Source organism: Oncorhynchus keta, chromosome 2 (genome assembly GCF_023373465.1).
Source record: "Oncorhynchus keta strain PuntledgeMale-10-30-2019 chromosome 2, Oket_V2, whole genome shotgun sequence".
In the NCBI taxonomy this organism is placed as follows: Eukaryota; Metazoa; Chordata; class Actinopteri; order Salmoniformes; family Salmonidae; genus Oncorhynchus; species Oncorhynchus keta.
Genome location: NC_068422.1, coordinates 43,837,953 through 43,861,260, shown reverse-complemented (window position 1 = coordinate 43,861,260; position 23,308 = coordinate 43,837,953). Strand labels below are relative to the sequence as shown.

General features: G+C 45.0%; 1 protein-coding gene across 6 annotated transcripts in view; it reads right to left on the bottom strand.

Annotated features, from left to right (window-relative positions):
* LOC118400926 (inactive ubiquitin carboxyl-terminal hydrolase 54-like) overlaps nucleotides 1-21,352 on the bottom strand; it is a 120,615-nt gene extending 99,263 nt beyond the window's left edge. For 5 of the 6 annotated variants that reach the window (XM_052477299.1, XM_052477292.1, XM_052477307.1 and 2 more), the window contains exon 1: nucleotides 166-267. The gene's annotated coding sequence lies outside the window, so the exon portion shown is untranslated. Of the gene's footprint in view, nucleotides 1-165; nucleotides 268-21,285 lie in introns of those variants that run through there. The other variant, XM_052477298.1, reaches the window with a different exon arrangement.
* Nucleotides 21,353-23,308: the final 1,956 nt, after the last annotated feature.

Genomic DNA, 23,308 nt, shown 5'->3' with positions numbered 1-23,308 from the left:
CTATACTTATGACTAAAATATGCTTTCCCCAAAAATAAGTTATTCACGCCCCACAAGCGATTACTGGAAGAGAAACATACTGTCAGGCTATCCCGGGTGTAAGACAACCCCCTACCTTGAAAAATGTGCAGTTTCAATTAACAGGCAACACTTTTTTTTACTTACTTATATCGACATGCTGCCTGGGAGGCATCTGCACTCTGGTCTCTCTACCAGCTGTGAGCTGTGATAATGGATCCGCTACAATGTAGGTCTTCCCAGGTGACACTGAAACAAGGACATCATCCCTGTCAGCACACACCTGTTTCCTCAGGAAGCCCCTCCCACCTCCCCTTCCCTCCCTACACTTATTAAAGAGACAGACACTCAGCGGGGCTCCCAGGAAAAAAGGAAACACACTGAACTTGACAGGGCTCGCCATACAATGAGTCTGTTTACATTGCCTCTACAAGCGCTGAGATACACAAAGCATTACGTAAGATGAAGAATTCACTCTGTGCTTCAGTATAAAGGGAACTGTGGAAAATATAAACTTCTAAGTCCCAGTTTTAACATTAACATGTATGTTTCAAACCAAATCAAATGAAACTTTATTTGTCACACGCACCAAATACAACAACTGTAGACTTTACCGTGAAATGCTTACTTACAAACCCTTCACCAAAAGTGCAGTTCAAGAAGTGTTAAGAAAATATTTACCATGTAGACTAAAATAAAAAGTACTAATAAAAAGTAACACAATAGGAATAACAATAACAAGGCTATGTACAGGGAGCACCGGTACTGAGTCAGTGTGTGGGGTTGCAGGTTAGTTGATGTAATTTGTACATGTAGGTAGGTGGGGGTGAAGTGACTATGCATAGATAATAAACAGCGAGCAGCAGCAGTGTAAAAAGGGAGGTGAGGTCAATGTAAATTGTCCAGTGGAGATATTACTAATTGTTCAGCAGTCTTATGGCTTGGGGGTAGAAGCTGTTGAGGAGCCTTTTGGTTCTAGACTTGGCGCTCCGGTACCGCTTGCCGTGCAGTAGCAGAGAAAACAGTCTATAACTTCGGTGACTCCAGTCACTCCAATCTCTGACAATTTTATGGGCTTTCCTCTGACACCGCCTATTGTATGGGTCCTGGATGGGTCCAGCTTGGCCCAAAGCTGTACTGGGCCGTTCGCACTACCCTCTATAACACCTTACGGTCAGATGCCGAGCAGTTGCCATACCAGGCGGTGATGCAACCATGCTCTCGATGGTGCAGCTGTAAAACCTTTTGAGGATCTGGGGACCCATGCCAAATCTTTTCAGTCTCCTGAGGGGGAAAAGGTTTTGTCGTGCCCTCTTCATGACTATCTTGCTATGTTTGGACCATGATAGTTCGTTGGTGATGTGGACACCAAGTAACTTGAAACTCTCGACCCGATCCACTATAGCCCTGTCGATGTTAATGGGGACCTGTTCGGCCCGCCTTTTCCTGTAGTCCACGATCAGCTCCTTTGTCTTGCTCACATTGAGGGAGAGGTTGTTGTCCTGGCACCACACTGTCAGTTCTCTGACCTCCTCCCTATAGGCAGTCTCATTGTTGTCGGTGATCAGGCCTACCCCTGTTGTGTCGTCAGCAAACTTAATGATGATGTTGGAGTCGTGTTTGGTCCCGGAGTCATGGGTGAACAGGGAATACAGGAGGGGACCAAGTACATACCCCTGAGGGCCCCAGTGTTAAGGATCAGCGTTGAAGATGTGTTGTTGCGTACTCTCACCAACTGGGGGCGGCCCATCAAGATGTTCAGAATCCAGTTACAGAGGGAGGTGTTTAGTCCCAGAGTCCTTAGTATAGTGATGAGCTTCGTGGGCACTATGGTTTTGAAAGCTGATCTTTAGTCAGTGAACAGCATTCTCACATAGATGTTCCTTTTGTCCAGGTGAGAAAGGGCAGTGTGGAGTGCGACTGAGATTGCTTCATCTGTGTATCTGTTGGGGTGGTATGCGAATTGGAGTGGGTCTAGAGTGTCCGGGAGGATGCTGTTGATGTGAGCCATGACCAGCCTTTCAAAGCACTTCATGGCTACTGACGTGAGTGCCACGGGGCGGTAATCATTTAGGCAGCTTACCTTCACTTCCTTGGGCACAGGGACTATGGTGGTCTGCTTGAAACATGAAGATATTACAGACTCGGTCAGGAAGAGGTTGAAAATGTCAGTGAAGACACTTGACAGATGGTCCGCATATGCTTTGAGTACACGTCCTGGTAATCCGTCTGACCCAGCGGCTTTGTGAATGTCGACCTGTTTAAAGGTTTTGTTCACATTGGCTACCGAGAGCGTTATCACACAGTCATCCAGAACAGCTGGTGCTCTCGTGCATGCTTCATTGCTGCTTGCCTCGAAATGAGCATAAAAGGCATTTAGCTCGTCTGATAGGCTCGCGTCACTGGGTAGCTCGCGTCTGGGTTTCCCTTTGTAGTCTGTAATAGTTTTCAAGCCCTGCCACATTCAAAGAGCGTCAGAGCCGGTGTAGTAGGATACAATATTAATCCTGTATTGACGCTTTGCTTGTTTGATGGTTCGTCTGAAGGCATAGTGGGATTTCTTATAAGCGTCCGGATTAGTCTCCTGCTCCTTGAAAGCGGCAGACAACCACCCACAAAACCCAACACAAAACAGGCTACCTAAATATGGTTCCCAATCAGAGACAATGACAAACTCCTGCCTCTGATTGAGAACCATATCAGGCCAAACAACAAACCCAACATAGAAACACAAAACATAGTATGCCCACTCAGCTCACGTCCTGACCAACACTAAAACAAAGAAAACACAAAAGAACTATGGTTCCAAGGTGCGGACTCCGGCCGCAAAACCTGAACCTATAGGAGAGGGTCTGGGTGGGCATCTGTCCGCGGTGGTGGCTCTAGCGCGGGACGTGGACCCCACTGCACCATAGTCTTTGTCCGCTTTAGTCTCCTCCTAGGAACGGCGACTCTCGCTGCCGACCTAGGATTGGCAACCCAACTAAAGGGCCCTACTGGACTAAACAAACTCCTCCGGACTGAGGTGCAGCTCCGGACTGAGGGGTAGCTCAGGAATGAGGGGTAGCTCAGGACCGAGGGGTAGCTCAGGACCGAGGGGTAGCTCAGGACCGAAAGGTAGCTCAGGACTGAGAGGTAGCTCAGGACTGAGAGATAGCTCAGGCTGGTTGATGGCTCTGGCAGCTTCTGGCTGACTGACGGCTCTGGCAGATCCTGGCTGACTGGCGGCTCCAAGCTGACTGGCGGCTCTGGCGGCTCCATGCCGACTGGCGTCTCTGGCGGCTCCATGCCGACTCGCGGCTCTGGTGGCTCCATGCTGACTGGCGGCTCTGGCGGCTCTTGACAGACTGGCGGCTCTGGCGGCTCATGACAGGCGGGAGACTCTAGTGGCTCTGGACAGGTGGCAGACTCTAGCAGCTCTGGACAGACGGGAGACTCTAGCAGCTCTGGACAGACGGAAGACTCTAGCAGCTCTGGACAGACGGGAGACTCTAGCAGCTCATGACAGACAGGAGACTCTAGCAGCTCTGGACAGGTGGGAGACTCTAGCAGCTCTGGACAGACGGGAGACTCTAGCAGCCCATGACAGACGGGAGACTCTAGCAGCTCTGGACAGGCGGGAGACTCTAGCAGCTCTGGACAGACTGGAGACTCTAACAGCTCTGGACAGACGGGAGACTTTAGCAGCTCTGGACAGGCGGGAGACTCTAGCAGCTCTGGACAGGCGGGAGACTCTAGCAGCTCTGGACAGGTGGGAGACTCTAGCAGCTCTGGACAGGCGGGAGACTCTGTAGCCAAAGGACGGAAAGACAGCCTGGTGCGGGGGGCTGCCACCGGAAGGCCGGTGCGTGGATGTGGCACTGGATGGACCGGACCGTGAAGGCGTACTGGAGATCTTGAGAGCAGGGCTGGCACCATCTGCCCTGGCTGGATCTTCACCATAGCCCGGCAGATGTGGGGAGCTGGGATGTAGCGCACCGGGCTAAGCACGCGTACTGAGGACACCGTGCATTCCACCGCATAACACGGTGCCTGACCAGTACAACGCCCGCCACGGTTAGCAAGGCTAGGAGCACAGTAGCGCTGAGCTGGCACAGGACGTGCAGGGCTAGGGAGGTGCACAAGAGGCCTGGAACGTGAGGCTGGCACAGTCTTAACCAGACGGCTAGCCCGCAACTCAGGACAAGTGCCGTGCATACTGCGCCAAACCGACAGCTCTCTCTCCTCACTCTCCTCCAATTTCATCAACACCTCCTCGAATGTCTCATAATCTCCCCTCTGTTCACTCTCCACCAATTTGTCCAATAACTCCTCCACATTCTCAGACGCACACCTCAACTTCGCCGACTGCTCTGATTCCATCCTTGACTCTTCACGGTAAACAGGGGGAGTTGACTCAGGTTTGACTCCTTACTCTGCCACACTCTCCCTGTGCCTCCCTCCAATACATTTTTGGGGCTGTCTCTCGGGCTTCCAGCCGCTCTGCCGTGCTAGCTCCTCATAATGCAGCCTCTCTGCTTTCGCTGCCTCTAGCTCTGCTTTGGGACGGCGATATTCCCCTGGCTCTGCTCAGGGACCCTTTCTGTCTAACTCGTCCTTCCATGTCCATTCCTCCTTCTTGCGCTGCTCCTGCTGCCGCTGCCTGTTACCCAGCTGCTTGGTCCTGTTGTGGTGGGTGGTTCTGTAACGGTTTTCTTCCGTTGAAGGAGAGGAGGACCAAAATGCAGCGCGGTTAGTGTTCAACATGTTTAATACTAATCCAAACTGAACACTTCAAATTACAAAACAACAAATGTGAAAACCGAAAACAGTCCTACCTGTTGCATAGAAACAAAGACAGAAGACAACCACCCACAAAACCCAACACAAAATAGGCTACCTAAATATGGTTCCCAATCAGAGACTATGACAAACACCTGCTTCTGATTGAGAACCATATCAGGCCAAACAACAAACCCAACATAGAAACACAAAACATAGAATGCCCACTCAGCTCACGTCCTGACCAACACTAAAACAAAGAAAACACAAAAGACCTATGGTCAGAACGTGACATTGTTCCCCTTGCTCTGCATGGGTAATGCTGCTTCGAGGGTGGCTGTTGTCGTTGTGTTCCTGGTTCGAGCCCATGGAGGAGCGAGGAGAGGGATGGAAGCTATACTGTTACACTGGCAATACTAAAGTGCCTATAAGAACATCCAATAGTCAAAGGATACTGAAATACAAATGGTATAGAGGGAAATAGTCCTATAATTCCTATAATAACTACAACCTAAAACTTCCTACCTGGGAATATTGAAGACTCATGTTAAAAGGAAACCACCAGCTTTCATATGTTCTCATATTCTGAGCAAGGAACTTAAAGATTAGCTTTCTTACATGGCACATATTGCACTTTTACTTTCTTCTCCAACACTTTGTTTTTGCATAATTTTTTTATTTAATTTTTGTAACATTTTATCCCCCCTTTTCCCCAATTTCGTGGTATCCAAATGTTAGTAGCTACTATCTTGTCTCATCGCTACAATTCCCGTACAGGCTCTGGAGAGACGAAGGTCGAAAGTCATGCGTCCTCCGATACCCAACCCAACCAAGCTGCATTGCTTCTTAACACGGAAGCCAGGCGCACCAATGTATCGGAGGAAACACCGTGCACCTGGCAACCTTGGTTAGCGTGCACTGCGCCCGGCGCGCCACAGAGGCGCTTGTGCGCGATGAGACAAGGATATCCCTACCGGCCAAACCCTCCCTAACCCGGACGACGCTAGGCCAATTGTGCGTCGCCCAACGGACCTCCCGGTCGCGGCCGGTTGCGACAGAGCCTGGGCGCGAACCCAGAGTTGGTATCGGCTTTTTTGGTCCTCCAATAATCGGTATCGGCGTTGAAAAATCATAATCGGTCGACTTCTAGTATGGTGAGGGCATAGGCACACACAACAGTTATTGATGATGGATCTCTGCCATTAATTGTACTTTCTAGCAGTTAAATAATAAGTCTATAAACAGTCAAGGGTCTGTGAGTGGCTAATAAATATCAATATTTCATAGCCTACTTGTTGCTTAGAAGCATTGAGTAGCAATAAGTCATTTTAACACTCCTAATACTGTCACTCAAATACTACAAATAGCAATAATATGATTTCCCATTAGCAGGAGGGATATCAGACATGTTCTGTATGCTAAACATCAATGAACCATTTGATAGTTTCAAGCAAAATTCTACTTGATCTCGGTCTAAATCACCAGAAACTGTCATTTTGATAATAAAAATGTTTAGAAATTCCTGTGATAGGTCTTTGACTGAACACAAATTTACTATACATCTCACATTGTATGACCAAATTCAGAGCTGCTAGAAAGGCCAATGTCATGATTGATTTGTCATGTGAACTTGTGACTCATCATAAAGCTAAATCCGTATCCGGCCCGCACCATTTTCCTTTCATTAGCCTACAGTCTCATAAAAATCTGGGATCTGGACTCATAGTGGATGTCACTCATCTGTCACCGGCCAAGCGTTTTCAGAGCAGTGGAAGGTGATGATAATTATGATATAATTCTTAATCTGTTTCATCCTTTAATCCTGCAGTGTGAAACTGGGGGACATCCTGATCCTGTGACTAGGAAACGGTATGGTAAACTACATCAGCCACTGAGGCACATATTGTAATAACAGTGTAATAGCAATACAGAGACTAATAGAAAATGAATACAAAAAGTACTGATTCATTTATAGACTGTTTGCTTCAATATTAAGCCCAGCTAGATGTAGGCCAGTGTTATTCTCAGCCTGGTTTCCATGCTCCCCACAATGGCAATGCAAAGGGAAATGGAAACGAGGTCCTAAAAGCTTGATAAAGGCATCCAATCAGAGAGCTCCCCTAAACGAAATAGAAGAAAACACAAGCAATGCAAAAGAAGCGATAGAGAGCCTTGACGAAGAAATAGGATCTCTGGAAAGATAACAAAAATACGCAGTGGAACAATTAGCATAAATAGACTGTGGGATAAAAGACTGGAGTGCCATGTGTCATATTCTGGCAAGCCTTTTTCTCTCTGCTCATGCTGTTGAAGTTCAACTCTGTCTTAGTTGGGAATTTTTGGCAAAAATGATCCAATTCAACGCTTAGTAACAACAGGCAGAATAATCTGTCCAGATATGAGAGGCTACTGTTACTGTTGTTGTTTCTCCTTCAGGAGTTTTCACAGGCACATCTATAGTGCTACTACCCAATTAATCCCAATGAGTCACAGTCTATCCAGGGCGAAAACACAATCTCAGTGTGCTCTGCTGATTATTCAACGTACTTTATCAATCTGCTCTCTGCCAACAGTGTAATAGGCTAAACCAGCGCAGGTCCTCAAGCACAATAAACTATCAGTGCATTATCATAAAACCCTACGAGGCAATTTACAAGTTTAGCTCCCTTACACAAGATGAACACAATCAATTATTAAAATATGCACATTTGGAAAATGAAGGATTATGTGTGGTTTTCTTTGAGATTCGACTCATCTCAATGTGTGGCTAACGGGGGAAGTGAAATCAACACAGCTTCACTACTGCCATCTAATTAGGCTGTTCAACAAAAACAGCAAACTATCTTACTTCCCCTACAGTTTTCAGGACTTTCTCTCTTTCTAACTAATGTTTTATTAGTCTTGAACTCAGTAGTGAGTGTTGCAAGCAAGGACAGATCATTTTTACGTGCTTAAGCGCTTCAGCAGTCGCCGGTCCCGTTCTGTGAGCTTGTGTGGTCTACCAATTCGCGGCTTAGCTGTTGTTGCTCCTAGACCTTTCCAAGTCACAATAACAGTAACAGCATTCCTATCAACAAAACGAAGGGGCAGATTGTGGACTTCAGAAACCAGCAGAAGGAGCATGCCCCTATCCACATTGATGGGATTGCAGTGGAGAAGGTGGAAAGTGTCTGGAAAGTGTCAAGTTCCTCGGCGTACACATCACGGACAATCTGAATTGGTCCACCTACACAGACAGTGTGGTGAAGAAGGTGCAACAGCGCCTCTTCAACCTCAGGAGGCTGAAGACATTTGGCTTGGCCCCTAAGACCCTCAGAAACGTTTACAGATGCACAATTGAGAGCATCCTGTCGGGCTATATCACCGCCTGGTACGGCAGCTGAACGGCTTGCAACTGCAGGGCTCTCCAGGGGGTGGTACAGTCTGCCCAACGCATCACCAGGGGCACACTGCCTGCCCTCCAGAACACCTACAGCCCCCAATGTCACAGAAAGGCCAAAAATATCATCAAGCACATCAACCACCCGAGCCACAGCCTGTTCACCGCGCTATCATCCAGGAGGCAGAAGGTGAGGTCAGTACAGGTGCATCAAAGCTGGGACCAAGAGACTGAAAAACAGCTTCTATCTCAAGGCCCTCAGACTGTTAAATAGCCATCACTAGCTGGCTACCACCCGGATACTCAACCCTGCACCTTAGAGGCTGCTGACCTATATACAGTACATAGACATGGAATCACTGGCCACTTTAAAAATGGAACCCTAGTCACTTTAATAATGTTTACATACTGTTTTTTTTTCATCTCATATTTATATGCTGAATTCTATTCTACTGTCTCTGGATAAGAGCGTCTGCTAAATGACTTAAATGTAAATGTAAATTTAGTCAATGCCACTCAGACATTGATCATCCTAATATTTGTATATTTCTTAATTCCATTCTTTTACTTTTAGATGTGTGTATTGTTGTGAATTGTTAGATACTACTGCACTGTTGGAGCTAGGAACACAAGCATTTCGCTACACCCGCAATAACATCTGCTAAATATGTGTATGTGACCAATACATTTGATTTGACTTACAGTTGACCCGCTCTAGCAGGGCAGAAATTTGACCAACTGACTTGTTGGAAAGGTGGCATTCTATGACGGTGCCAAGTTGAAATTCGCAAGGCTCTTCATTAAGAACATTCTACTGCCGGTGTTTGTCTATGGAGATTGCGTGGCTGTGTGCACAATTTTATACACCTGTCAGCAACGGGTGTAACTGAAATAGCCGAATCTACTAATTTGAAGGGGATGTCCACTTAGTTTTGTACATATAGTGTATCTCAACTTTTGCCACACATGGTTAGAGGCTCTATGACTGTAGCCTATTGCTGCTTTGATGACTGGCCAACATCAAGCTACACACGCTACATTCCACTTTGGTGAAAAGTAAGAGCAGCAGCATAAATTATAAAATGTCTCTGCCTCTCTCTACTGCAGCAGTCGTGTTTGGATCTGTACAGGCCCTTCAGGACAAGTCAGTTAAAATAATACATACCCGAGACCCGTGACAATAATATCAGTTCCGACGAGACCCGTGACATTATTTGAATTCTAGATCCGACCTGCTCGAGTCCCGTCTTTCATTTTCTCCAAGTTCTGTTTCCTAGTTTTCCAGGTTCTGACTATTCTGCCTGCCCTGACCCCCACCCTGCCCGTCGTCCTGTACCTGCCTGACTCTGACCTAATTACAAACCTCTGCCTGCCCTGACCCGAGCCTGCCTTCCATGTACCTGCCTGACTCAGACTTGATCACGAACCCCGGCTTGTCCTCGACCTCCCCTTTGCCTGCCCTGTGTTTACAATAAATCATCTGAGAATTGTACTATCTGCCTCCTGTGTCTGCATCTGGGTCATATCCCGAGTCGTGATAGTACGAACTGGCCATGACTGACCCAGCAGACTCAGTCCAGCCCCACAATGCTGTCTCCCAGCAAGGAGCCACCATTGGAAGACACAAGGAATTTCAGCAATGCCTTATGGAGGGACCATACTCTGGCAGAATGCCATAACCAGATGTTCGATACATTGCTGGAGCAATTCCCTACTGGGCAGCAGGCCACACCAGTAATCCCCCAGATTCTCAGCAAACCCTCCACCAGCGGCGTTTCTTCCCAGCCTACCCTAGTGTCCCGAGAACCCCGCTTACCTCCTCCGGAGCACTACGCTGGAGATTCTGGAACCTGCCAGGGCTTTCTCTGCAGCCTTCTTTGTTCCCCTCCGACCACTCGAGGATAGCGTACCTCATAACGCTGATGTCCGGGAGGGCACTCGCCTGGGCTACGGCGGTGTGGGAGCAACAATTCGTGGCGGAAGTACGGAAGGTGTTTGATTCTTCGTTGTCCGGGAGAGAGGCTGCTCGTAAGCTGCTCCAGCTTCGTCGAGACACTCGTAGTGTGGCAGACTACACCATGGATTTTCGCACATTGGCGGCTGAGAGTGCCTGGAACTCAGAAGCATTGTTCGACATGTTCCTTCACGGATTCTCTACGGAATATTTCTTAGCTACCTGCCCTTAAAAACCCAGGCTCATCAAGTAGGTATGAGTACTCTGTTGAGCCGTACGGGGAGTTTCCTATCCTCCATTGCTCGTATCCCTCTCCATGTTGGGGGTGACCGGTCAAAATCTCTTCGGGTGCTCATTGACTCTGGGGCCAACAAGAGCTTTATGGACACTACCCTGGTGTCGGAGCTGGAAATCCCCACACAACCCCTCTCCGTTCCCATGGACATCAGAGTGTTGGATGGGTGCTCTATTGGCAGAGTCACCCACACTTCGTTTCCCATTAACCTGAGAGTGTCGGGCAATCACAGTGAGAGTATGCAGTTCCTGCCCATTGAATCCCCTCGTGCACCCGTGGTTTTGGGGTTCTCCTGGCTCCAGAGACACAATCCTCTGATCGACTGGGATACTGGTTCTATCCTGGGTTGGAGACCGTTTTGCCATGCGTATTGCCTGAAGTTGGCACTGCCTGCCCTGGGACGTCTTCCTGTGGACTTGGGAGAAGCCCTGAACATCTCTGCCGTTCCGCGGAATACCTGGACCTCCGGGAGTTTATCAGCAAGGCCCGTGCCACCTCGCTTCCTCCGCATCGGCCCTATGACTGCACCATCAACCTTCACCCGGGTACTACACCTCCTCGGGGATGACTTTATTTCCTGTTGGGTCCGGAGACCAAAGCGATAGAAGGGTATATTGAGGACTCTCTCACTGCTGGGTTTATGCATCCATCTTCCTTCCCTGCCAGCACAGGGTTGTTCTTTGTGGAGAAGAAGGACAAGACCCTGCGTCCGTGTATCGACTATCGGGTTCTCAATGACATTACAGTTAAAAAATGTTACCCGCTACAACTCATCTTCTCAGCTTCGAGCCTCTCCAGGGGGCAACCATCTTCTCCAAGTTGGACCTTCAGGAAACGCCTAACATCTGGTTCGGATACGGGAAGGGGATGAGTGGAAAACTGCCTTTAACACGACTAGCAGTTAACACGACTAGTGGGCACTACGAGTACCTGGTGATTCTGTTCTGACTGACCAACGCTCCTGCAGTGTTCCAGGCCCGGGTCAATGATTTGCTCAGAGACATGTTGAACCGATTTTTGTTTGTCTACCTTGACGACATCCCCATCTATGCCCATTCAGCTCAAGAGCACGTCCTCCAGCATCTCCTGGAGAACCAGCTGTTCATGAAGGCGAAGAAGTGCAAGTTCCATCGCACCACCATCTCCTTCCTAGGATGCGTCATCGCTGCAGGGAGTGTTCAGATGGACCGTGACAAGGTGAGGGCAGTGTTGGATTGGCCTCAACCCACGTCCAGAGTGTACCTGCAGCGGTTGCTGGGGTTTGCCAATTTCTACCGTCATTTCATCTGAGGTTACAGCACCCTTGATTCCCCCCTCTCCCAAGGTGCCGTTCATATGGTCTCCAGCAGCTGTCCAGGCATTCTCTGACCTCAAGCAGCTATTCACTACAGCCCCATCTTAATCCATCCGGACCCATCCAGTCAGTTCGTGGTGTCTGTAGCTCAGTTGGTAGAGCATGGCGCTTGTAACGCCAGGGTAGTGGGTTCGATCCCCGGGACCACCCATACGTAGAATGTATGCACACATGACTGTAAGTCGCTTTGGATAAAAGCGTCTGCTAAATGGCATATATTATTATTATTATATTATAGGTTGACGCCTCGGACGTCGAAGTGGGGCTGTCCTGTCCCAACGCTCTGCATCCCTACGCCTTCCTTCCCCATCGCCTTAACCCTGCCGAGAGGAACTACGATGTGGGAGTACGACACCCAGCTAACCGGATTTTGTCCCAGACTCTGCCCTTGCTTCTGTTCTGGAATGGGTGCATTCCTCAAGACTCAACTGTCATCCTGGCCACGGACCTTGGATTCGGACCTTGAATTTCATCCGACAATGGTTTTGGTGGCCCATCATGGTTCCTGATGTCTCACTCGTTGCCACCTGTACTGTGTGTGCGCAGAACAAGACTCTGCGGCAAGCTACTGCTGGCCTCCTTCAACCAATTCCTGTCCCTCACCGCCCTTGGTCCCATATATCCTAGGACTGTGTCACGGGCGTCCCACCGTCGGACCAATTTTCCAAAGCTGCCCATTTTATTCCCCTTACTAAATTGCCCCCAGCTAAGGAGATGGTCCAGCTCATGGTGCAGCATGTCTTACGGATCCAAGGACTGCCAGTCGACATGGTCTCCGATCGCAGTCCCCAGTTCTCGTGTTCCCTAGGTTGTCGGCCCCAAATCTTCCCGGAGAAAGAAGCAGAGGTCAGCAAACCTTCTTCCCAGGTGTTTATCCATTGCTGTCGCCGTACCTGGAAGAGAGCCCGGGCCGCTCTTCTCAAGACCACCTCCAGGTACCGACGAAAGGCAGACCACCACCGGATCCCTGCTCCCCGCTACCGTCTTGGGAAGAGGGTATAGCTGTCCATTCGGGGTCTGCCCCGCCGGGTAGAGTCCAGCAAACTGTCCCCCCATTTTATCGGCCCTTTCCCCATCTCCAAGATCCTTAGCCCTTCTGCTGTTTGTCTTCTGTTGCCCCGTATCCTCCATATACATTCCACTTTTCATGTGTCCAGAATTAAACCTATGTCTCACAGCCATTTGTATCCTACTCTACACAGACCAGTGTGGCATAACCAATCAGAGCTGCAGTAGGCCTACAGCCATATGCAAATAGACCATTGCCATAAGGATCTGTGCCATTCACTTTGATGTGGACCATGCTTACAGCATGAGCGGTCATGAGTAGATGTGCTTGTTTTGAGAAAGCGAGAGCTGCATGTAGCCATGTGTGCAGATTTGTTCATATCCTTTGCTAGTTACTGAGTTATTATCCCAGATATAGATCATTTGTAGTCACCAATGGGGGAGTGTTATTTTATTGTGTTCATTTTTATTATTTTTTACTTTAGTTTATTTGGTGAACATTTTGTTAACTCTTCTTGAACTGCACTGTTGGTTAACGGCTTGCAAGTAAGCATTTCACGGTAAGGACTACACTTGTATTCGGCGCAGGTGACAAATAAAGTTTGATTTGATTGCTTCCTACAAGAAGAGCACACACGAAAAGCGAGTGGGGTAAAAAAAAATATAAAAAATAGTCTTACATTTTGCCTGTCATTTTGTAAATCTCAAACCTGTAATGTGTTGTGCTGTAGCCCTAATCCATTCTGCCTGTTCTAACACTGAGAGGACAGCTGACATTAGTACATGTTTAACAGCAGTGTGATTAAGGCTAATTGTATAGGTCCAAACAAAACAATCCTTCTAAACAGTGATGTGACATACGAGCCAGTCTCACTAACTATTAGCCATAAACCACCATATTCTCCGCACTTCAGGCACGTGATAAATAAGCCTATGCATAACTGATGTAATTATTTTACAGTTTTATTACTTTTTTATCCAAATTGTCCCTTAATGGACTCAGGAGAGGCGATTGTCAAAAGCCATGTGTCCTCTGAAACACAACACCACCAAGTCGCACTGCTTCTTGACACACTGCTAGCTTAACCCGGATGCCAGCCACACCAATGTGTCAGAGGAAACACACCAGCTGACGACCGAGGTCAGCATACATGCGCCCAGCCCACCACAAGGAGTCACTAGAGTATGATGGGACAAAGACATGCCAGCCGGCCAAACCCTCCCCTAACCCGGACGACGCTGGGCCAATTGTGTGCCGACTCATGGGTCTCCCGGTGGCGGCCGGCTGCGACACAGCCTGGGATCAAACCCGGGTCTGTAGTGACACCTCTATCACTGTGATGCTGTGCCTTAAACCGCTGCGCCACTTGGGAGGCCCCCTATTTTACTGATTTTATGTGTTGCATATCATCAAATGGTCATTATCCCCGGGGAGTCGCGGACATAATGTAATCTGGTTGATTGTTGAGGGCACTATTACTGAACCTAGGTGTAATTTTGTCTCCATTAATTAACGTAGATATGAGTAGAAATGGCCAATGGTCCACTGATGAGATCCGTCTGGAGCTGTGTTGTAGCCTGTGAGGGCATGGTTCAGTGACCTGGAAACAGACAAAAGCCTGAGACACAAGCCCAAGTGCCTGAGGGCATCCACCCCTCCATTCCCTGTGCAACATTGAACATTAAATGCACCCCTCCTCTCCCTCCCTCCACATACACAAAACAGCTGTGGCAAGGCATTTGGCAGAACAAGCTTCTTCTGAATCCATTTAACAGTGATGTCAGTGCTGACTCCTGTGCTCAGGTGGACTGACCTCTCAATAATGCAGATACTTAAATAATGAAAACGGAATCACTCTGCATCCCACCCAAACAAGTTACAACAACAGATCAGAAAGAGTTTAATGAACAAGTGAAAGGGTAATGGATGAGGTGGTGAGACCAATGATGTGAATAAACACTGGATGGCGCTGGATTGAAGCCAATGCAGAGCCATTTTGGTACTCCCCCATTGTAAATAAGATGTTGGAAGATATGGAAATGCAAGTATATTAATCTATATAATATATTAATCTATTTTACAGCCACCTTAATCCATACATATACATTATTTTATGTTAACTGAACATTAAAATGACTTTTAAACAGTTCCTTAAAGTACATCTATATTTTTTTTAAATATTACTGTCGTCACTTCAACAAATGTATTACTAAAATACACTGAATTTTGTCCTTGAAACATTTGATTGAAAAACTGTAGAATTCCATTCCTTCCGCTCCTTCTGGGGAGTACCAATGTGACTTCAAAGCCTCTCATGTGCCAACAGCATCAGCAAACCATGGTTTATATATACATCATTGGGTGGGACTAGCTTATTACATAATGGCCAGTCTAGACTGCCTCAGCTTAACTGCTTACACACAGATTCAATGCATTAGGCATTACATGGTGACTGAGCCAGAGGCTACATCTGTATTACACTCTCCATTCCCATCTGAAAACCTGCCTGCATAACTCCTGTTTAACAACAACTCTCATTTCTGGCACTTCCCCTCTCAGAAATCATGCTTCGCCGTGTTCCATTTCTGCAGCAAAGATTACAGCTGATAGAAAACATACGGCCGCTGCTGTTGGTGGAAATAAGCAGGCCTGGGCATAGAGTGCAGGACGAGGGAGGGGAGGGAACTTGGCTCCCTGTTCATGGATGTGTCAGGCATTGGTTCGCTCCGCCACAGAGGGTCTAATGGGAGCATGACGCAGTAGGAACAGGTGATCAGTAGACCGAGCAGCAGTAGCTATAGAGAGGTGCATCGCTAGCCTCCCGCTGGGAAAGGAATTGAATTTACCCCCGTTTCTACCCATCCTCACTTATATGACAAATTGAAAAGGGTGGCCACATATTTCACATCTGTTAGACCAAAGAATTCCAATGAAATAACTTGTGGGACTTTAATGGGAGAAATACAACAGATCCTAAACCAAAGGAGATGCTGAGTGTTCTAAGTTTCAAAAAGAGAGGCAGTACTGTTTTGCACTACTGCTTTTGCATCGCCGGCCGACGTTCACAGAGATGATGCTTTTTAATCCACTGTTCTCAGGCTTGTTTGTATTATAAATAGGTGTAGATAGCACATCGCAACATTGGGTGTTCTCTCCTGCTTATCTGAGTTTGCACAGAAAGCTGTCTGCCAGGACGGGCCTGCCTGATGAAGGAGGTCACTGAGGTCCTGTTTAATAGAGGGGAGAGCATTGGAGCTGAATCTAGACACGCAAAGCTCAGTCTGAGTAGTGATCTAACTACCTAGACTGAGTATGAAAATGTTATGAATAGCATTTTCATAATTAAAGCAAAATCTGTTTGTTTTTTTCCCTAAAAAAGTAGCATGTTATAAAACAAGTAGGCACAATCCTCTAATCACAAACATAAGAGGCACCACACAGGAAAAAATACTACAGTTTACTATAGAATTGTACAGCACAATAGAATTCTATATTAAACTGTAGCATACTTTAGAATACTGTACTACACACTGTAATATCCCTTGATCATGTGTGTACTTACTATATAATTATGTAGTATATTGTAGAAGACTACAGTAAATACTGCAGTATTATCCACAAAAAAACATTGTAGTAAATACTACAGTAATGTCTGCAAAAACACTACAGTCCACAAAAACACTACACTTTTTTAAACTATAGTAAAGACTACAATATTTCATTTGCATATACCCTGCCCACTCCCCTCCCCCATGTCGCAATTTGCCCATAAGTAAGAAACTTACCAGCCAAGTATAGACTATATTTTGTTCTCCACAGGTTATATAAAAGAGCAGAAACTCTAAACTATCCTACCTACTAAAAGTTCACGGAACATCCGCTTCTTTAGTATTTTTCACATAAGTTTCCCAAATGAGAAACCCTCCACGTCTATGTCAAATAAAATAATACAACAAAAATGCTATAGTAATTACTACATTGATGTCATAGTGCAATCTGCAAAAACACTATAGTAATTACTATAGTATATACTATAGTTTTATTTTACTACAGTATTTATACTATAGTTAACTGTAAATAATACAGTATACTACAGTAAATACTTGTGACGATTCACGTCCTCCTCAGAAGGATCGGAGGACCAATGCGCAGCGTGGTAAGTGTTCATAACACAAAACAAAAACAATGAGAACGAAACAGTCCTTAACGGTGAAATACAAAACACAGAACAGAAAATAATCACCCACGAAACACAGGTGAAAAAAGGCTACCTAAGTATGATTCTCAATCAGAGACAACTAACGACACCTGCCTCTGATTGAGAAACATACCAGGCAAAAAACGCAAATCACATCATAGAAAAAACGAACATAGACAACCCAGCCAACTCACGCCCTGACCAAACTAAAACAAAACATAATAAAATAACTAAGGTCAGAACGTGACAATACTACCGTTAACACTACAGTAAAGTCAGCAAAAACACTACAATGAATGCTATAGTATTTATAGCATAGTATATTATAGTATTTGTTCATATGGGACCTTCCTCCCCAGAGCATAGGCTTGGCCTAACCGCTTTGAATAATATTTTTATTTTCAACTCCTTGAAATGAACATTATAGTCTGCCCTGGCTTTGTGTTGGCCCCTCCAGCAACAACTTTAATAAAAGTTCAACAGCTGCACCTGCAACTTTCAAGCACGCTATACCACCTACCAAAACAAGCCACAAACACTCCTGCCCACCCTTTCTCTAAAAGAATGCATGGGAACACCCCATCAGTATGTTAAGTTATTCATCTCCAAATTTTACATAACAATCCATGGCCTAATTTGGCATGCAGGCCAAGACTCACATTTAATTTTCACAGCTAATCTCTGCTAGAGAAAGGGGGGGAGAGAGAGAGAGAGAGCTGAAGGGGCAGGTCAGAGATATCAAAGAATGCACTAATCTAATCACCCCCTCTCTCTCCATACTTTACAGAGCTTGTGTTATTTATTTTATTTTTTAATTTGTTATGTGATGCATTATGTTACATGTTGAGAGGAGTATTACGAAGATATGCATGTCTGCACGATTTCGTTCATTATGCTGCGTTCACATGGGATAAGCACTTAAGGCAAAGGAAGGAAAAAAACTGTCTGGTGTTTTACATTTTGGTGGTGAGCATAGAAAAACTCTCTCTCCTTCTCTACCCCAAGTCTCTCTGTGTTTGTCTAACTTCTGCAGATCTTGAGTTGTAACAGATCAGCAATTCACAACCAGTCAGCCTAGCTACTGATGTAGGAATCTTAATTTGAGCCAGTTTGCTACATCAGACAAATAATCCTGCAGCAACAGGAAATGTGAATTATTATGTGGATTATAATTAATGGACATTTTTGTTGAGGTTGATACTTTTTTCATAAGGGAAAATCAAGTCTGAAATTTCCAAGTAGACATTTCAGAAGCCTTTTTAAACCTCAAATATGCTATACGTTTCGAAATTCCTGCAACAGGGTGATCAAATTAAGATCCCACACCTGTATATCCCTCAGATCTCTCTCCAGACTGTTTATATACGTTCCCACCTATCATAGATGAAATGATAAAATCCTGTTTTTTTCTCTCCCTCAGCAGAAAACACAGCAGAGTCTAGTCAGAGTGGGGGCTTAAAATAGATTTACAATCATGTTATGTAAGAAAACACTGCCTGTGCTGAATAATATAGAAAATCCAATGATTGATTATAAATGTGCCACACACATCAATTTGGGTACTGGGGAAGAGCATGTTACTGGGGTGAATGTTCACACCCACATCACACATACAGCATCTCCCACAGTCCTACCCAGAATACATGTCATTGAAATGATATTCAATAACATGCAACTGAAAATGGATGAAAATGGATGAAACGACAGAAAAGCTGCATGTTAATGAACGTACTTTCTCAATGACAGAGCTCTGTTAAGAGAAAGTGAAGAGCAGCCTACAGTAGACAAGGGCAGATTATCCCCCAATAGGTGACACATAAAAGGGTCTATATTTCCCCCACCCACAGGACATCGTAGCCACACAAGTATAGGCTATATTATCTCTATTCCTCCATATTGCAACAAGACATGAGAATTTGAATGTCAGTAAATTATCATATTTTTTAAATTCATCATTTTGTCAAGTGTCTACTTTTGCACCTTGCTCTAAACTTTATGCAGCCTAAACTATTCCACGGTGTAAAAACCGCTCAACTCAGCCTGGTCTCATCGACTAGAGGTAACATAATAAAAGTAAATCCGGGACACTCAAATTAGGAAAGGAACCTAGTCAGTTGCACAACTGAATGCATTCAGCTGAATTGTGTCTTTCGCATTTAATCCAACCTCTCTGAATCAAATTAGTATGATATGTTATTTTTGGTGTGGCTACACAAACAAAAGTAGAATGGTTTGTCGGGCGTATGACGCAAACGTCTAGTGTTTGAATCTCATCATGGACAACTTTTGCATATTTGCTAATTAGCAACTTTGCAAATACTTACTACTTTTTAGCTACTTTGCAACGAATTAGCATGTTAGCTAACCCTTCCCTTAACCCTTTAACCTAACTCCTGGGGCCTCCCGAGTGGCGCAGTGGTTTAAAGCACTATAGAACCTGGTTCGAGTCCAGGCTCTGTCATAGCCGGCCGCGACCGGGAGGCCCATGGGGCAGCGCACAATTGACCCAGCGTCGTCCGGGAAGCCAGCCGCACCAGTGCTCCTGTCCCATCGCACACTTTATTATTTTTTTATATATATATATTTTTTTACCTTTATTTAACCAGGCAAGTCAGTTAAGAACATATTCTTATTTTCAATGACGGCCTGGGAACAGTGGGTTAACTGCCTGTTCAGGGGCAGAACGACAGATTTGTACCTTGTCAGCTCGGGGGTTTGAACTCGCAACCTTCCGGTTACTAGTCCAACGCTCTAACCACTAGGCTACGCTGCCGCCCCACTAGCGACTCCTGTGGCGGGCCAGGTGCAATGCACGCTGACACGGTTGCCAGGTGTATGGTAATGCACGTTGACACGGTTGCCAGGTGTATGGTGCTTCCTCTGACACATTGGTGCGGCTGGCTTCCGGGTTAAGCAGGCGTTGTGTCAAGAAGCAGTGCGGCTTGGCTGGGTTGTGTTTCAGAGGACACACGGCTCTCGACCTTCGCCTCTCCTGAGCCTGTACGGAAGTTGCAGCGATGGAACAGGACTGTAACTACCAATTGGATACCATGGAATTGGGGAGAAAAAGGGGTAAAATAATAATAGAAAAAAATTCAAACCTAACTCCTAACCTTAACACCTAGCTAACCTTAACACCTAGCTAATGTTAGCCACCTAGCACCATCCTCCTCCCTTACCTCTTCAATGAAAATCCCATAGGCCTCTACATTATGGACAAGGTATGTTTATGAAAACCATTATCAAAACAGTTTTTTTCATTCACATTTACCACAAAAACCAAAGGTATGAATACTGCTGTGTGCATGTTTTGTTAATAATCTGTATAACACTTTTTGGGGGATTCACAGGAAACCTGTTCGATCACCATGCACTCTAAAATAATTCTGTCTATGGACGCGGAGAACATCAACACATTAACATCAACACGCCAGAGGATATACCCATTGGACTTGGGGCTCTGCTGGGAGTGTGCATCATTTTAGGATTGTTTTTATTCTCCTTTGTCACTAAAATCATAATAAACACTAACAACTCAAATATCGTGTTAAAATTGTTATGCGTATTATTATTATTAATAATATATTATTATTATTCATTATTAATTATTATTACCACAAAAGGTTATTCAAAAGGTTATTTGAAGATCCATTAAAAGGGGTTATTTGAAATAACTCATAGGGGCTCCCCCACAGTTTCAATTTGAAGAACCCCTAAAGGATACTCCTGGAACCTTTTGTTTTTAGAGTGTATGTATTTCCATGCATCTTGATTATTATGTGTTCATAACAGCAAGTAGCATATTGAATTGATTTTAGCTATAGCTTTCTAAGTTCAAATAAATCAACATTGCTTGCAAGAAATCTAAAAGGTCCGGAATGTATCCGTGAATCACTCCTGTCCTGTTCAACTGGTAAACACCGTTGGAGATGATCCGTATCAAGGCTAGCACATCGTGCATGTAGATTGACTACTTGGTAGTAGCAAGCAATGTGGCTACAATATACAGTGTGTGGCTATGGCTATGTGCCTGCATTCCTATTCAAAAAGTGAGCCAGTTAGATAACAGAGTCGAAGTCCAATGTGCTGTGGATACGGTGCAGAGCATCCTCTCTTGCAAGGCAGCACATTGGATTCTTGCAAGGAATCCTATGCGGTGAACGTCACTCTCAATTTATCACAGGACGAGCGTGCACTTACACGCAATTGCAGACTGTTTATGTCCATGTTAAATCGTGCGCTAAATATGTATTTTGATGTAAATCCTTCCAGTTTATAATTTGGGCTATTTATCAAGTTTGTAGGTAGCCGACTTACCTTTTCAGTCCCGATGCTGTTTTGTGCCTTGTCCGGACTACTATTCTGCCTGCAGCACAAATGAGGGCGTCACTTAGTATGGTAATGAGGAAACCCTCGAAATAAAAGCTCAAATTTCAAAACTGCAACGTTAATAACACATACAAAAATATATTAAATTGTAATCAAAGGCCATGTTATAGTGGTCATAAGCAAATGCATAAATGATCCGAGACTGTCTGCGCTCTTGCAAGAAGGAATTTATGTTTTTGTTTTAAAGGGCCAAATGTAAGACCACTATTGAAAAATACAATGTTCAGACTGTTTTTTAAAATGTATTAGCCCTGTATATGTATCAATGCACATCAATATACGCTATACATATCAATCTACACATTCATATTCAAATGTTCACAATATTGGGCTGTAGAGAAAAATATATCATTTGTGTATTTTATGGGGGACCTAATAACATGTAGTGTTGCTAGGCTTTTAATCAACCTGTTCCATTTCCGTCAATGCAATACACTGTATATTAATTACATATTGGCTTATAGAGAAAAAACTATTTTTCATTCCATAAGAGGTGGGGTTGGGAGTACTCTTACACCTTGCTTGTTCGCTAGCCAACGATGGTTAACACAGTCGCATCAAACAGTCCACCCAGCATAACAGAAATGTTGCTGCATTTGCTTGAGTTTAAGCTGTTTTCTAGTACCATTTACTTGGATACATCCATAACAAAGAGCAATAATGGGCGATTTTGCATCATTGGCATAGAACATTTGCTCTCGTGTCACTGTTTGCAAGGTTTATGCAAATCTCTGTTGTAGAAAACCAAATGTGAGCCAAAAGCAAGGGGAGATAATGTCTAGATGCTTTTTTACAGTGGAGATCAATTTTATAAATTGCCCGGCTGGACTTGATGGGACGGTGGATTGCACAGTGAGATGGAACTGTAAGTAGGCATTTCAACATCATAGCTTTAGCCAGTGGTCATTTGTGAAATAGACATTGACTGGAACACAGTTTTAACCTATCAGCATCCAGGACTAGATCCACCCATTGTATAAATGGTGTAATTTCATTGGGGACTGGATAATACGGGGTGTTAATGAGATTTTACTCCACCCATTCCATTGGCCACAATGCAAATCAGCAATTACAGATTGGTTTATAGAGAAAAAACATTTACTTTTTCTGAAGTAAAAGTGTATTTTTAAAAGAGCTGAGATTGACATTGAAGTATGTCTTTAATTATAGCCTACACACAATAGCGTTCAACCACAGGCAGCGTGTGGCACCTTAATTGGAGAGAACAAGCTTATTGTAATGGCTGGAGTGTTATTAATGGATTGGTATCAAACAAGTGGTTTCCGCATTTTAACCATTCCATTCCAGCCATTACTATGAGCCCCTTCCCAGGCTTCTGTGCTTTCAGCATACCTGTACTTTTTGTAAACTTTTAAAAGAAATGCTGGTATTAATAAATAAAACAACATAAAATGCTCCATTTATTTTTTTGCAAGGTGGTTGCGATGCTGAGAAAAACAGTTGTACTTCACTAAAGTAAAAAAAAAACTTAAAAAAAAAACAATAGTCACTAAGTTTAGCATGGCTTTGCATGGGGACTCTTATTTAGAAAAATACATTCGCAATCGTGCTGCCAGTATAATATCCTGCCCTCAGCATAATATCCCGCTGCTAGGAGAACGGTAATCTTATCTGGAGTGACTCGAGTCAAACGCTCTGCCGCTAAATCCCAATCAAACCTCCTCTAGCGACACCCTGTGCTGCAGCCAAGGCAACCAATACTCGCGATATTTTGTCTCGGGGTGTTGAGAGAAGGCGATAGCCAAGTGCGTAACCGGGGAGGAAAGCAAGGGGTAGACTGATGATATTATTTCACATTTTCAAGACTGTTTGTCACAGGTAAGGATCCTTTGAAATGCATCCATGTTACTGTCTACCATCAAGTGAATTGTATTGATGGGCCCTAAAGAGGCTTAGGGCCCACACATTCATTAAACTAACCCCTTGTCAC